At 31.0% G+C, this 16,020-nt stretch overlaps 1 protein-coding gene and 1 long non-coding RNA gene across 2 annotated transcripts in view; both read right to left on the bottom strand.

The window, feature by feature from the left end:
* LOC126734646 (glutamate receptor-interacting protein 2) overlaps positions 1–16,020 on the bottom strand; it is a 1,148,906-nt gene that overhangs the window by 407,792 nt on the left and 725,094 nt on the right. The window lies entirely within an intron of this gene.
* Positions 5,607–6,842, bottom strand: LOC126733974 (uncharacterized). The gene is made up of 2 exons (XR_007659916.1): positions 6,620–6,842; positions 5,607–6,553 (listed from the first exon to the last, which is right to left on the bottom strand). It is a non-coding gene; the product is annotated as an uncharacterized LOC126733974 (long non-coding RNA).

The raw sequence follows: 16,020 nt of genomic DNA, 5'->3' as shown, positions 1-16,020 counted from the left end.
GCTTTGATTGCTTGAATAGGCTACGTTTTGACACGTTCGTCAATTATTTTTCAATTGACATAATATATGACATCTTGTCAAGCGCAATTATTATTTGTTATTTAAATAAATTTGCTAATATTTAAAATGTTTACCAATGAATAAAAACTTGATATTTTGCATGCTATATTACTTTCATTAGACAAGATGGTGGTCGTTTCGTCGTACAATTATTTTAACATGTTACGTTAAAATAATTTATAAACCTCATATTTTTTCTCTTTGTTTACCGTTTGTGTGTACCTATGTTATGTTAGGTAAATGTTAAATAAAATATGTCGTATTAAGATACTGAAAGAAATATTGCATTAAAAAATGTATTTTTTTATTCTCAAATAGTAATATGACGTTTGACAAAATATGATGTATTATGTCAGTTGAGAAAAATAGGCAGGCGTGTAATTACAATGCTTCCTGTTCGTTCATTTCTGTAAATTAGTTTTTTTCTTCTTATGGGCCTATTTATAACCGATTTAAAAAATAATCATATCAAAATATTGGGAAAAAGAAGCCGCATTTGAAAAATGGTGGTTCCCATAAATATGCTATTTAAAAAAATTAGATAAATGCCAAAATTAGTGGCTTGGACATTTTAAATAGGCGTGTAAAAGATTTAAGTCATAAAATGCAATGAAAACTATTTTTCTGTGATTACTTGATTAAAAGTTAAAACTTTCAACGCATTCATGGCACCCTATTTTAAAATTTAAAAAACCTGCCTAATATGAGAAAACAATATCTTTTCAAAATCAGATTCATTGCCACATAAAAACCCATTGTAAAAATAATCGATGTGGAGAATCTTCCGATTCGATTGAAAATTAAAAAGGTGAAGAAGTTGTTCCTGAAAGATTCGGTATATCGCCATTCTTAAGCATCTTTTATGTTATATAATTGCACAAGCACTGAAAGATCAAATAGACTCACGAGTCCTAAATTTTGTTTAATTAAACTGCACGAGCTCTTCTTGGGCGACCATCTCGACCGGATTGCCATAATATTTAAGCTTCTATAAGGCGGCGATATAGCAAAGGGCAAAATTCCTTTTCATATAAAAGTTGCTTATATCCCATTGCATAAAATTGCATTTTTATTATTATTGTATATTTATCATATTATTGCATTTTAAAGCTGCATTGTAAGTCAGGTGAATCTGTAGATTATTAGAAGATATTATTTTCCATTTTAATGTTTTAATTTTCAGATATCTCGATTTAGTATAATGAGGTAAAATAATCACGAATAATAAATTTTACAAGCACCACAAGATAGGATTTTTCGGAAGGTTGATGATGAAGAAATGTTTTTGTATACTCAAAAAAAATGGAAAAAATGCAAATTATGCTAATGGACAACTTGATAGACAATATGTTTTGTTGTTTGACTTTTGGAATTTTTTATAAATCTATAGCTCAAAAGGATCATTTGCAGACATATGTTTATTAAACTTTTACCCTTTATAGTTGTGGATATCTTTTTGAGACCCTTCATAAAAATATAAAAATATTGATACTGTAGATTTTTTTTTTTTCGGAATTTTTTTTTAATTTCCTTTAATTAAGTACAGGTATTTTTTAAAGGTATATATTATTTGTTCAACTTTGGAAATTATATAGAGATTTTTAAGTTAAAGTTACTTTTAATTCGGTATCAAGTTAAATATGTTTTATGCCTACTAGTTATTGCAATCTCCTCAGGATATTTAATTAGAAATATTAATGGTGGGAAAATTAGTATAAAACGAATAAATAATCCAAAAATTAGGTTTTTGCCCATATTGGTGAGGCGATCTAAACTTGTGTTCTTTCTTGGAAGTCTGTCTACATAATAAAAAAGATAAACCTGCGATTTCAGTTAAGTTCATCCACTTCCCTTAGTTTGCTAAAAACGGAGATCCCAAAATATCTCTTCTCCACTTCACCCACCCTTAGCACTCTCCTTTAAGATGACTGTCAGTCAATTTCCACTGGCGTGTCTCAGGGGAGTTATACAGTGCGTCACAAAAGTTAGGTCTAAATTCATTTAAAAATAAACCATAGGTTTTTTGCAAAAACGCTTGGACCCGTCGTTTTTTTTTCAAGTTGCGCTTTTTGGTACGTAAAGCCTGTATATACAGGGTTGCTCAAAAATAAACTCCGAACATCAAGTTAAGTACCTTTTTTATTTTATTTTTAAATTTTGCGCTGAATTTTTAATATGTTTTATGCATCATGTCCTTTACCTAAACTCAACATTTACCAAAAAAAACACGATTCTTATAATAAATAAATAAAGAACAAAAATTAAATTAAATGTACAAAATGGTTGCCCTTCCGGGCTTAACAATATCCATGGCGATCAATAAACCTCGTTGCATATTATTACACGATATAATTATTACACGAGTTACGGAGCGCACTTCTCTGCAAATCCTCTCTTTCAAGTCGTCTAGATTACTAAGCCTATTAACAAATATCTTTGAATTGAGGTATATCCACAAACAAAAATTCCATGGGTGTTAGGTCAGGCGACCTGGCATGCCATTCGATGGGTGCTCTCCTTCCTATTCACCGATTGGGAAAGGTTTCATCCAAAAATCTACATACAGTGGCAGCATAGTACGGGAGAACAACATCTTGTTGGAAAATTAGTTCGAAGTAGTTAGTAGTTTTTCATCAGGATAGTCTGGCTTCAATGGATTTAGAAATAAAGCTAGTTATGCTTTATTTACCATATATACCAGTTAAAGTCTATTTAAAGAAAAATGGACCTATTACTCTTGCGTGCACTATTCCACACTACATATTTAGCTTTTCAGGGGAACTGGGTATTCCATCATCCAATGCAGGTCTTCTGCTGCCCTATATCGACAATTTTGTGCGTTCACCAATCCAATCAAACAGAATGTGGCTTCATTGCAAACAATAATATTTTTTATTAAATTAATATTTAGATTGCAGGTTTTGCAAGCGTTCTCAAAACTTATTTAGGCTATCAAAATCGTCATAATAACTTTTTTACTAGAATAACTTTATATGGGTGATATTTGTGTTTTTTAGCTATTCGGTTTACTTCGGATTTCGCTAGGTGTAAATTAGACTCAAGCTGCAACAGAGGAGGAATGCACGGATTTTCTTCCAAAGAAAGCAAAACGTCAAGTTATTCATTTTTTATCTCCAGCAAGACGATTCAGCAGATCTCTAACATAACTGAATTCTCTAAATTACTAGTACTAAATCACTCACAGGACGATCAGGATGGATTTTATTAAGTAATTGAGCGGCTCCTCTTTGAATACATTTCTTATTATGAAAACCAATCGTGCACAGAATTTCTATTTTTTCTCGTTCGGTTAACTTTACCATTGTGAAAATCGCAACTTTGCTGATACACTTGACAATATCTGTTTGGCGTACAACTGTCATACAGTGTCTATGAAAATATACGGCCAGCCAACATTAAAAGAACACGAATGAATGGCATTTTACTCTGTTTATTAAAACTCTGAGATAACGTGCGATCTCTAATAATAATGTTCGGCCGCGTTTTTTTCGATAACTGTTGACTTTAACTATAGGACATGATTGCATGAAACATAGAATTCTGCAAGAAATTCAAAAACTAAATAAAAAAGGTGCTTTCATTAAGTTATGCAAAATTAAGTTGGTGGTTAAATTTATTTTTAAGCAACCCTGTATATATAAACTTCACTTATAAAAAAACACTTGAAATAAAAACCAACGGATTTGAGCGTTTTTGCAAAAATCCATTTTAAATGAATTTAGACATAACTTTTGGAACGCACTGTATACATATAAGATAAAAGATAGGTGCAGTTATTGGTTGATAAAGTATTACTTAAAGTAACTCTAATCAGACAGAATAGCACTAGTTAAAAATGATATTTCAAAAAATTTATTTTACCCCTAATTTCTAAATTAAATTATAATTCAGTCTTAAAATTGAATTTATTATGAAACAACACGGAAAAAAACGGCTTATCTTACAGTAGTAAATTAGCATTTATTCTTGCTTAGAATTCTCAATGCTTTCAAAACATCCTTTTCAAAATAACTTTTCCTGCCACGTACTTAAGATCTCATCTTTTTTAATAACCTTAATAAAGGTGATAAAAGCACGAGACGAGAACAAATCTTAATTATGTCAGATGGTGCTGTTTAGTATAATAATCTGTATAGAACAAAGGAGTTTTTTTTTCATAAAATTGTTGTAGCAAGTTTAATATTCATTAGAAACTAAAGAGATTTTTTTTAGAATTGGTAGGTATTAGAAAAATAAGAGGATTAGAGTAGATTTTTTTATGTTTTAAGCCACCTATATAACCAGAACAAAATCAAAAAATCGAGACTTCAGACTTTGATTTATTTAAATTACTTATAACCATTTTATTATATTTGTGTATGTTTACTTTCTGGTTTATGCTACTTGCGAACTGAAAATATTTCTTATCACAAAATTCATTTATTTTAATTTTTTTTTTGTAAATAGGCAAAGATGGAAATATTTTTATAATTAAATATTACAACAGGAGATATTGTTCTTTTAATATATTAAGATATTGGTTGCTTTGGAAGAAGCGATATCTGTCTTATTATTTCAGCAAGCATGGTTTTTTATTTTCATTAGGTATTTCGGAATTACAGGTTATTTGAAGATGATATATATGCTTCTTATACTCATCACATAGCATGTCATCACTTTGCTATAGAGCTCCATTATACTACTTGATTTAAGTGTTAAAGATGTATATCTTTGCATTCATTTTATTTATGAAGTGGGGGAGCATAATTTTCTGTTATAAATTCTATAAACAATAAACAACATCCAGCTCTAGTACACTGGAAGGAGACGGTACGATCTTAAAGTCAAAAATTCATAAAAAAATTAATTAATTCCTTTGAGGCGCTAGACCTCTAAATTTATAGCTGAAAACATAAAAAACGCTTTAAATTATTTCAAATTTTTTGAGGTTAGGTTATTATGAGCAAACAAAAATCAGTAAAAAAACTCTCAAGAGGAAAACGGTCACAAAAATAAAAAATGTTTCAATAGAAATACTTGATTTTGCTGAAAAAATAACATATCAAATAAAATAACATATAGCTTTAAAAACAAAACGATTTTCGGAAATTTCAGTTATAGCTTTAATAGACTTTAAATTATTTATGTTTTTACGTGATATTAATCTTAAATTTAGTTGTATACACAAGAAGTCCAAAAAATTAAGTTTTTTTTTAAAAAAGTCAATTTTTCACCTTTTTTTATAACAATGTCAACAACGAAGATTAAATCCTATATGGCCCCATATGGTAAATCAGATTTGGTTTTTCTGGTATACTTTATATACAGTTATTAAATCTAACAAATACTTGACATATTAGGATATAATATTATGTGGCAATCATCTTTTATATTACTCTGTTTTGGTTAAAATTTAATATTTGGGGTTTATCTAGGATATAACTTAAAATCTGATAAATGTTTGGCATAATGATTATGTTATCTCGGATATAGGGAAACGTGTTTGTACTGGAAACTGTGATAGTAAAATGCATTAAAACAGAAGGTATATTTCGAAGAGCTTATTAAAAAAATATGTTTTAATTTAAAACAAGTTCAAAATTGTGACCACTCGCTTCAATGCAAGCGTGACAGCATCGTACCATTTCCTCCTGCACACGTTGAAAAAGTTTTCCGGATATTCTTGAATTTCAGCAGCAGCCGCAACAACTCTTTCTACTAACTGTTCCTCTATTTGAACCAGAGTGTCGGACATAAGCGCTTTCATGTGACCCCATAAAAAGAAGTCGCATACGGTCAGGTCTAAAGAACGTGGAAGCCATGCATTTGGTGCGTCCCTGCCAATCAGTCTTTCCTGATATGCCTGGTTTAGATTTTCCCGGTACGGTTAACGGATAATGTGCTGGGGCTTCGTCGTGTTGGTACCACATGTTTTATCTGACATTCAGGGAAAAATTTTTTTTAGCAATTGGGGAAGTGTTTCTTGCAGAAATGTCAATTAAATTTTTCTATTTAGTCGTGGTGGCAAGAGATACGTATATACCTAGAGATACGTACGATAGTATTATGAACAAGTCCTGCCCAAACATTCAACATACATTTTTGTTGAAAACCAAGCAGGTGCATAGCATGAGGATTCTCTTTAATCCAAGTGTGGCACAGCTGCTTTTAAAAAACCCTTTGTAAGTAAAGGTAGCTTCATTCGTAACATCACTAAGGACGGAAATTCTACATCGCGTCTCGTTTGTTGTAAAAACCATTGAGCGAATTCTACCTGACGGGGATAATCCTCAAGCAAAAGTGCGTACACTTTTTGAAAATGAAATGGATGCCGTTGTTGTGCGTGTAAAACCTTCCATACCCGAACATGATTTATTTGAAATGAGTGCGCTACAGCACAGGAGAGTCGTCAATTTGCGCTAAGATTTCCTCTTTCATGTCTGGTATACTTAAAAGACTTGGTAGGTGGTCTTTCACCTACATTAAAAGGCTTCTGCAAATTAAATGTTTCGTTGCCATAAACAAACCAAATAAATAACACTTTATTAACAAATCTTACCCGTAATGATCCCGTCTCTCGCAATCTTGAATGCAAACGTGCAAATAGTACTCTACACGGTAAGCGCCGCTGCGGAAAGAGTTCTTGATAAATTCGCAACGCGCGTCTACCATTACTATCAATAGCGCTATAAGCTAGTTGCAGGTCTGCTAATTCAGCGAATGTAAAATTCTCCATTTCAAAACGGTCACACTACAATTTAGATTACGTTAGGTTTCACACATTGCCACGACACAATAATAAATGAGTAGTCTACGCAATACGAGTGTCGGATGCGCGGTGATTGGTCTCGAACGTCAAAATCGGTAGAGCTGGGCTCTCAACATCGATGTTTATCGATTATTTTTGTCGATATTATTTGTTTGTTGGCCCATAGGAGCATGCTCCTATGGGTCAATAAGTAAAAAAAGTTTGTTTTGGCGACATTAACCCACCCTTACATTTTGGCATAATTGATTATATCATATCTATACAAGGTGTTCCACCTTATGTATAGATAGATAGATAATTTATTGGTATAATATATATAAATTCAGTGCTTATACAGGTCAAATTCAATTAAACATATTAAATGACACAAATTAAATTATGCAATATAGATGAATATTTCAAATAAAAATTGAAAACTACAAAAAAAAGGTAATGGCATGGCATTACAGGTTAAAACTGGATCCGAGGTACTCTTTAAATGCATATAAGGCACCCCGCACAAGATATCTCTTGATTTGTTCTATGAACTAATTAAAGTTAAGAGCTTTAATTCTAGCTGGTACGTAATGAAAGAATCTTAAGGTCTAATATCTTGAACCATTTCTGGATCTTTACAGATGACCAAAGTCAGTTACAAAATTACTTTGTTTCTTGTTGGGTATGTAAAAATCTTTGTGGGAGTTGTATAGATTAAGATTTTGTTTAATGTGCAACAAACAACAAACACTGTCAAAACGTTAAGACTTATAAAGGAATTACAACAGTCCTCTCTATAGCCAAGACCGGAGATTATACGGATGCGTTTTCTTTGTTGCCCAAATGCCTTCGCAATATGACAAGAATGACCCCAAGCCAGAATACCATCACTTAAAATAGAATGGAATTTGCTATAATATGCCATTAGAAATATATCTCTTGAAGTCCAAGTGACCATATGTTTAAATAAGAACAATTCTCGAGGCAGCTTCTTTGAAAGTCTTTTAAGGTTAATCCTACATTCAAATGAATGCCCAGAAATTAAGCTTCCATTCCACATTCAGGCAAAGAACCATGTCCAATCTCATTATTGTTCTTAAGAGTGAAGTTAATACTTTGCGATTTTAAATCGTTTAAAGATAGACGATTTGCTAAAAACCATTGAAATATATTTTGTTCTGAAGTTTTATCATCTAGATTATCAACTTCTGAGGGGTAATAGCTAATATTAAAAGTGGTGTAATCAGCAGATAATATAATGTTGACCTCTTTAACCTGAAAGTAAGTTAGGTCATTTATAAAAATGAGAAACAACGTAGGGCCTAACATCGATCCTTGTGGTATCCCAAACTTCAGAGACTGTTTTTGGAAATTGCATCGGTTAAAATGAACATATTGATCTCAATCAGTGAGATAGGATTTAAAAGGATGGCGTCATCTTGAAAATTGTAAAAAGATAGTTTTTGTAAGAGGAAAAACTGAAATTGTAAACTTGTTTCTTGCGGAATCCAAATTGATTTATGGTGAACAGTGATTTTTTAAAATATGTTCATACAGTTTGGATAATATTGACAACAAAAATATAAGACGATAATTGTTGCAGTCATTAATTGAGCCTTTATTCTTGAGCAAAGTTACCACCCTTGCAGTTTTGAAAACTTCAGAAAATTTATTGCAAGCTATAGATTAATTTATAAATACAGTCAGACGTTGAACTATTATATATTTTTTTGCTTTAATGGTCCTTGTGTTAATATCTGTGTTAACATCTGGATCTTTGCTGCCGCCATTTTTTATCTCTGAGATAGCTTTATCAGCTTCACTAAGCCTTACAGAACAAAACAAACTTAAGAATCGTATGTTTTTTATTGAGTTAGAATTTAGGTATTCTGCAAATGTCCGTTGAGAATTTTCAAGTTTATTTATCATATTTTTAGCGGTGGAACAAACATGGTTATTTGTATCAAGTGTTGAATTTGGGTTAAAGGTATAATTTTTTTGTTTTTTATTGATAAGCTTCCACAGAGCTTGTTCAGGGTTACTAGATTTTTTTTATAAATTCATCATTTGCTTTGATTCTTGCAGATCTAATAGATTCTCTGTATTTTTTTTATACTCTGTGATGGTATTCTTTGACATAGCACTGGGATGTCTTTTATTTAAATTTTTTAAAAGATGAAGTCTATTACGCATATCTTTTCAACATTATTAAACCAGCTTACTTGCTAATTAGGAAAATTTTTATTAAATTATTTTGATTTTTCTAGAAAAGAAACGTTAATGAAATTTGCTCTTAACATACCAGTAGTATTTTGAATTGTAAATCGATATTCAAATAATTATCATTAAAAACTACTAAAATTGAAGTTAAGCATGTTTTGGTAGATTTGAAATACCATCTTCTGTTATTGGTCTAAAACAGACCCTCGTTTCAGAATTTGTGGATAAATATTGGGTTTGAAAAAAGATACTTATGTGATCAGAGGTGTGAGTAAGATCAGCTGGCTTAGTAAATCGATGAGTGTTAGTAAATATATTATCCAGATACCTATTTTAAGTATTAAATTTGACGTATATATATAGAGTAGTGGCCAAAATTATAGCAACAAATATGAATTTTACTAATATTTAATAATAACTATTATATGTATGTTTTAATCGTAAAAGTACGCCACTGGTTTAGATGGCCTCTTAATATTTAAACAAAATTTCTCATTCAAATAAAAAAAAGCCTACCTGTTTTTGTGCTGACAATAAATATTTGTAATTGCAAATATTTCACCTGGTCATAATTATAGCAACATTTGAAATTTACTGCTCTTTCAATCTGTTGAAGTGCAATATTGAAACAATTTATATTGTGATTTCTTGGTAGTTATTAACTTATTTAAATAACAGTATGAGTCGTGGTAAAACCGTGTCTGTTGAAGTGAGGCAACTTATAATTAATCAGTATAAGTCAGGCATCAAACAGTCATCCATTGCAAAAAACTTTGCTCTTCACAGATCAGTTGTATCACGTATAGTGAAAAGATACAATAACACAGGGCTGGTAGTACCCAAAAAAAATTCGGGACGTCCCCGAAAAACTTCAAAAAAAAGTGACAAAATGATTGTTCGGATTTCCAGGCAAAACCCATTTTTGTCCTCTTCAAAAATTAAAGGGCTTTTGGATGGCAGTGGGTGTTCCGATCTTAGTGAACGATCCATAAGGCGGCGTCTATTTGAAAATAAGTTGTTTGGACGCAGACCAGCAAAAAAGCCTCTTCTTTCCAAGAAGAACGTGAAGGCCCGATTTGAATTTGCTCGAGAACACCAGGGCTGGACTATTGATCAGTGGCGCGAGTTATTTTTAGCGATGAATCAAAATTCAATTTATTTAAAAGTGATGGCTGCATACGTTCGACGTCCTGTAGGCAAAAGATTTAATCCTCGGTACACTTCTCCTACAGTTAAGCATGGTGGTGGTTCAGTTTTAGTGTGGGGCTGTTTTTCGGGGTATGGTATGGGACCTCTTGACAGAATAGAAGGGATTATGGATCGATTTATGTACAAGGATATATTAAAGAATGTTATGTTACCCTATTCTGAAGAAAATATGCCGCTGTTATATCAATTTCAACATGACAATGATCCAAAACATTCTTCAAGGCTAATAAAAGAGTTTCTCCATGATGAAAAAATTAATGTTATGAAGTGGCCCTCCCAATCTCCGGATTTAAATCCAATAGAAAATCTTTGGGAAATTGTGGATAACAGGTGTAGAACCAGGAATTTCAAAAATGCTGGAGAACTTTTCGAAGCTCTTCAGGATACTTGGTTGTCAATCGATCATGATGTTATAAACAAACTTATTTTATCCATGCCAAAAAGATGCATTGCTGTTATAAGGGCTAAAGGGTACTATACTAAATACTGAAGAATATTATTGTATTGTAATCTTATTTTGACTTTGGAGAATAAATAAATTGATTTTTCTAAAATGTGTTGCTATAATTTTATCCAACCCGTTTCCTAAAAAAAATTCCCATTTTTTATTTCTTTTATAAAGTAACAAAAAAATAAACATAAATAAAAAGCTTTGTAAAAAATACATCATAATATATACCAGTTTTTTTTCTAATCTACCGCATCATATAATTTGAAGGAAAAATGTACTTGTTACTATAATTATGGCCACTACTGTATATATATATATATACATACATATATATACATATACATATATATATACTTTTTTCTTGCATTCTTTATTATTCGTATATATATTTATTATATATATATATATATATATATATATATATATATATATATATATATATATATATAATAAATATATATACGAATAATAAAGAATGCAAGAAAAAAGTCGATTGTTGGTCCAAATTTAAATATACTCTACTTTCAAGTTTTTGTTATTGATGTTGTTGCGTTTTTGTAATTGTTTTCAATAAAAAAAAGTATTAGTTTGTTAAATGCTCATGACCATACATGGACTGGAGTTTTTAGTGATTTTTCTACTTAACAGTTTTTTTAATTTTCATTTCAAATAAATTACAGTGAAATTAAATGAAATGACAACATAGAAATATATGATATGGATTTTGTGTACGGTATTGCGAACCATAATGCCTACGAAGGAAATCTTAATTACAAAGAACTAAAGTTCCTGATTCGTGCTATTCCACATAGTCAAATGTTTCTTCGCCTTTATCAGCGGCTTAGTAAAAATGGCATTTTCGATAAATTAAACACTAACACTGAACGACCTCGTACAGTTATAACTGTAGAGGCGGAAGAGGATTGAAGAGAATACCCCAATTGTTGAAAAGTTAAGAAATAGAATAATGGCAAGTTAGGCAATAATTCGAATCACAGCAGGCATTTTTAAACGAGTATGGTAATTCTAGAGCAACACTTTCAACAACTTTTAAAACCTTTACTCCTTGTTTGTGTTTTACGTCATGTTAATCACTTTGCCCTTTTGTAAAAACATTTGATTTTATAAGAATTAAATTAAAATGGTGGTCTATTAGCGATATTAAAACTATCAAAAAATTTAAACTTAGTATCTTCGAAAACCTCTTTTTACCTAATTTCATATGGTTATTCTTATGTACTTTCAAATTATTTAGAAAAATTGAAATATAAATTAAAATTTTAACTCAATTCAGTATCCTTTTCTTAGCTACTACCATTAAACTTTCATATTCAAACTGATAGTGACACACATCGTCGTTAAAATCACGAAGTGGCGTAACTAATTTTTTGTCATTTTTTAGGAGATGCTTTTAAACTTTTTCTCGATCTTTGCTTCAATGCTAACGCAAATTCATTACAGCCACGGTGTTTCGTTTTCACGCCAGTTTGTGAAATTGATAAATATAATTTGATAAGACAAAGCTTGAGTTATGCCTCTGAACATCTAGGTACGTTACCATAGATAAAAGAGACACTGCATATTTAAAATGACAAATATACTTTATTTTATTAATCAATTTATATGAAAACATAAAAAGCGACAAAATAAGTAAACATTGTGCTTAAAGAAACTAAACCAAAATGTTTAATAAAGATATTATTATAAAAATAAATGAAAAAAAGTAATTTTAAGATTGAAATACAAACATGACATAAAAAAACATTATAAACTCAGGTTAATAAAAATCTAATTTAAATACATTGATATAATAAAAGAAACCATGCGTAATAATAACGGGCTGGGTTTAGGACTCACTCTACATGAGGAATATTCAAATAAAACTTTTTATATTCTTCGATCCGAATTACAGGTGTGTCACCCTGGCATAATGATTTTAAATCTGAATACTTTTCGATAGTAATTTTTTTTGGTTCGTTATTTAAGATTTCAACAGTATAATTTTTAAGGTCAGTGATTTTCGATTGCCTTTTTAATTTTAACTTTTTGTAACTTTCATGGAGATTACTTGTTTTATAAAGTATTGTTAATGGTTCTTGTTTAGTTACTTTAATTTCCATAATATCATGACATTTAATTGAGTCTCCTGTTTCAGAAGTTTTAACAGACAAAATTCTCAATTCTTGAGACAACTTTTTAAAATTTAAAAAGTCATTATATTGAAGAGGATGCACCATGTAAGAGTGTTTATGGCGCGCTAAATGGATGACGGGATATAATTGTGGCGTGATGAAAAGATCACCTGAGCGCAAGATGGCAGCTGATATTGCGCTATGTGCAACATCTCCTTCATTCTGCCCATGAAATGGTTCAAAGAAACGTAATGAAACTTCTTCTATGTTCGAAAAGTTTGCAACTGCATACAAAAGCATTGCAGCAACGACAGAATTTTTATTTTGCCCACTGCATCCATCTGAAAACAAGGCTACTGACTTAATAGTTTTCTTAGAGTCGTATTTTTGTAGAGCATTATATACATATGAACTGATTTCCGACGCACCTCTTTGGCTACTTAGCTCACTCCAAATGAAACAATGACATTCCTTTGAAGCAATATCGTAAAAAGTAAAGTTATAGTTTGCTAAAAGTCGTTTATAAAATAGAGCATTTTCTTTTGACTGTGGCAACTAAATTACCTGCTGAAGATCAAAGCTTGCACATCCAATAGCAAACTAACACTTTCTCTTTAATGATCTTTTTAAGTTCCCTTACTTTAGTCTTTTCTGCAACATATCTATTGAACTTATCCATTATCTTCTCTTTTAAAGCTGGATCTCCTTTTCTGTAGGACAAACATAACGAGCACTGGTCCTTTTTTGGCCGGTGGAAAGACAAATTTAAAGATCTAAACACCTTACGATACAAATCAATTGAATGTTTTTCTTCATTTAGACTTAATTCTTCAAGAAGCATATTGTACATCTTTGATACCGTTAATTCGGGGTGGAAATATTTCCTGCTACAACTAGCACGAACATAGTGAGCTTCTACCTTGGGAAATCTTTGGATGTGATTTAAAATTGTAGTTCGAAGGATATTATCACGTTCAATTACCCTGACTACCTGTCTACCACCTCTTCTTTCCCCTTCTAGTACCCCACCTGAAGTTACCTTTGTCAGCGAAGTTCTCATTGTTTTTTTGAAAATTCCATTCCAAATTCGATCACTCAAGACAAGACAAGAAAATTCTGAGATAAGCCGAATAATGTAAGTCGACACCGACATTTAATCAATTTCACAAAGTGGCTTAAATGAGATACGCCTTAGAATGACCAGTAATATGGAGAATTCCAAATCTTACAAAGAGGCGTAACTTAAGTTAAGTCTGTTTGTAAAATTGTACATTATAACAGATCTAGATACGCCTGTCAGTTAATATACTGTAAGTCAGAACCAAGAAAGGATCGAGTTACGCCACTTTGTGATATTGTGCGCCATGTAATGTGGTATGTAAAAACGGGCTTAACTCAATTTCGCGTTTTTTCGAGTTACGCCACTTCGTGACATTGACGACGACATGTCAAGCGGGTCTTAAATATGATAAAAGTATGTCATTTAGTTCAATTTCCTTATTTTAATGATGGTCTAATTTAGGGCATTTCAATTCTATGATTATTTCAAAGATCTCAAGTTTCAAAATTGTAGGAAACAAGCAATAAAAAAATACTCAGACTCAAAAACAAAACAAAAGAAAGTTTTATAAAATAAGAAAAAGACCCTTAATTAGTTTAGTAGAAAAATTAAGCAACATAAAACAAAACAGAATACGAACAAAAGCTGTACGGTGGCCTGGTGCAATTTGAGTGACAGTAATGGAAAGTGTCCCAATGTAGTCTCGCGATGCATTGCAGGTCATTTGTAAAGTTGAGTGAACTGGCGGAAATAAAAACATGTGCTTTATTTCATACGAAAATGCCGATGTAGCGAGCGGACAAGATTTATACGTATATTATTTTGAGAGTAGTATAAGAGAATATAGACAATAAAATTTGATAAGATATAGTGTACATAATATCCAGAATGTCAACATTTTTTAATCAAGAACAAATTATATAATACGATTCTCCAAAAAAAAAAACTTTAAAACAATTAAAAAGCAGAAATTTTTTTTTGTTCATAAAAAAAAGACAGCAGGCATTTGGTAAATAACTCTTTGTGAATAGAGCATATGTGTAGATTTTTAATTAGATCAAAATTTGGAAATTAATTTATATCTTAAAACTAATATACGGAGAAAGTTTTTTGGTAAAGTGTTTAAAATTAGTAATCTGTTAACTTAGTGTCTTTTTGGTGTTCTTAAGAAGTTTCATGGTTAACTTAGTTTTTTACAAATGACGTAGCAAATAATTTAGACCGTGTCATATACTCTTCATTGACCAAATGTATTAATTGCCATTAATCATGATGGAAATCATCTTACTTATCAGAAAGGTCTGAACAAATTGGTCAAGCGATTAAGCAAAAATGGGATAACGTCGAATTGTCCCAAAGTGACGTTATCACTTTATTATATGTCTATATTGAGTGAGAGAAATTTTAACAGAAGAAATCGATTATGAGGTTAAAACTTATAGGTTGCAATGGTTTGGTTTATAAAGAATGTCATATTTAAAATTGAACATAAAACTAAATCAGGATCGATTAAAAATATAAAGTAATTTTTTGCAGTATAATATATTCATTAAATCTGTGCTTAAAATAATTGTTTGTTAATAATCAGAAATGAATTAAAAATGCTATATCCTGCTCCGATGATTTTTCTTGCATATATTGTCGTGTGCTTTGTCCTTCGTTTTCTTTACTTCTTTAGGTCTGACTATTGTTGATTGTTGGTTGATATTCTCATCTTTCTCTTTGAACATTTCTTGTCTGAGACATTAGTTAGAAGATTATCTTTACAATTGTGGTTATTTGTTGATCTCTTGAATCCTTAAAAACTAGCTAAAAATGTTGTACTTTTAGAATAGGGAGAATTAACATGGATAGATCTTCCCATCATTTGGGATTTATCCAAGCCAATTAATTTTTATTTTCTACATGGGAACCGTGGTTTTCCCTAATAGGATTTGATATGTGAAATAAATAGTCATGGTCATTATTTACTTTTGGATTGGCGAGCGAAGTGACAGTTGACTGATGGGTCTCAACCTAAGGGCGCTTGTGGACGTCGCTGTTACACCGTTCTTCATTTTTCTGTCATAAGTTCATCCCATTTAATGTTTGATCTGTCCGAAATTTTTTGACTTGAGCATTCCCTTTGAGGTTTTGGCGGTCA

Source organism: Anthonomus grandis, chromosome 3 (genome assembly GCF_022605725.1).
Source record: "Anthonomus grandis grandis chromosome 3, icAntGran1.3, whole genome shotgun sequence".
NCBI classification, from domain to species: Eukaryota; Metazoa; Arthropoda; class Insecta; order Coleoptera; family Curculionidae; genus Anthonomus; species Anthonomus grandis.
The sequence above is the reverse complement of the archived record's forward strand: the minus strand, read 5'-3'. Positions and strand labels throughout refer to the sequence as shown.